Genomic DNA, 1775 nt, shown 5'->3' on the forward strand with positions numbered 1-1775 from the left:
TTAGAAATCAAATAAACCAACAAACAAGTCAAATAAACCAACATTCAATAAACATATCATAATCATCATAGATTTGACTCATCCAAATAAAAATACTGATAGAAGTCTCGGGCGGTCGCACTTGCGATAGTAATTCAACCGGCTTACCCGACTACCACACAAGGTTAATCCTTTCCTTGACCCAACAAGGCCCCTAGATAAGGACCTCACACAAGGTTAATTTGTTAACACCTATGGCACCGACAAGTTCTCATAGACTAGGACCTCTTGCCCCTCTCACCACATAACTCATCATTCTCTACTTGAGACTGGAGAGTTATTAGAGTATCAAGATTGACCTTCCCATTCAGGACCCTCAACATCAATATGTACACTAATAACATGCCACAATAGAATCTCTCCACGAGCTTCATATCATATTCATCATATCATCTTCACAACACATAATACGGTCATACTCCAAAGGAAAATACCATCATTATACAATATATCACAACCATTAACCATATCTCAAGAATAATTCTCTCATACAAAAACATTGCACACTATTACATGAAACATCAAATCATTCATTAAGGAACTAGAAATACCCAACACAAAATTCATATTTTAGGTAAGTCAAATAGATTTAAGACCCTTACCAACAGCTCTAGAAGGGTAAAAAAAACCCTCAAAACGACCTAAAGAACGTCCAAACCGGACATCTAGAACCCCAAAAACCTCTAAAACACATTCCTTGTCCCACATCATTCGCTCAAGCGAATTGCTTCACTCGCTCAAGCGAGTGGGCTCTTCCAAAAGGAAAAAAAAATCGTTTTCTAGTTTGTTCTACCAATCTTACTTGCATTCCAGACTTTCCAAAACATCCATATTCATCAACCATCAATACAAATGCTAAAAATCATCTCAAACATCGAGGATTCATACTTTGACTCTACAAATCTCATTTCCAAAGTCTAAATCACATTCAACCATCATAACAACAGATTTATCTCCCGGTCCAACTCCTAAAATCATACACATGTTCTACCCAGATCATATCAAAAACCTAGATTCATCAAAAATCCTTTAAACATCTAAAATCAACATACTCATTAACGACAACGGATAAACAATATAAAAACATCTGGTCATAACATTCCTTCCATAATTATCATCAATGCACCGATTCAACCAAAAGTGGAACACAATCTCATTCTATAAACATTTACTGATTCAGATTACATACCAGAAGCCTAATCTCTTTCTAGATCCATAACGAATATCAGAATCATCAAGACATAGGCATATCATCAATTCCAAAACATTTCACGGATTCAAAACATACCACATAGGCATAATTTTACTCTACAACCACAATAGAATCAAAATCCTATCCTAAAACCATCAATAGCTTTGGAATACAACACAAAGCCATAATCTCACTACAAAAACATAATCAGATTCAAAATTAATAACATATTCACGATGCAATAACAAGTAAGAACCAAAAGCACTAGTGCAGCGAGGGGATTTTACCGCGGTTATTTTTCACTATAGGTCGCGGTTTACGAACCGCGGTATATTTTACCGCGGTAGTAAGTCAAAGACTTTAGGCCGCGGTTACAACCGCGGTATATAAGTTCCGCAATATGCCGCGGTTGTCTGAGGAACCGCTGCCTAAGTGATTTTTTTTTTTTTAAAAAAAAAATAGTCCACTATATGCCGCGGTTCAACCGCGGCAAAAAGTGTCCACTATAGGCCGCGGTTAGTGCAAGAACCGCGGCCTATAGTCT

Source organism: Vigna radiata, chromosome 8 (genome assembly GCF_000741045.1).
Source record: "Vigna radiata var. radiata cultivar VC1973A chromosome 8, Vradiata_ver6, whole genome shotgun sequence".
Taxonomy (NCBI): Eukaryota; Viridiplantae; Streptophyta; class Magnoliopsida; order Fabales; family Fabaceae; genus Vigna; species Vigna radiata.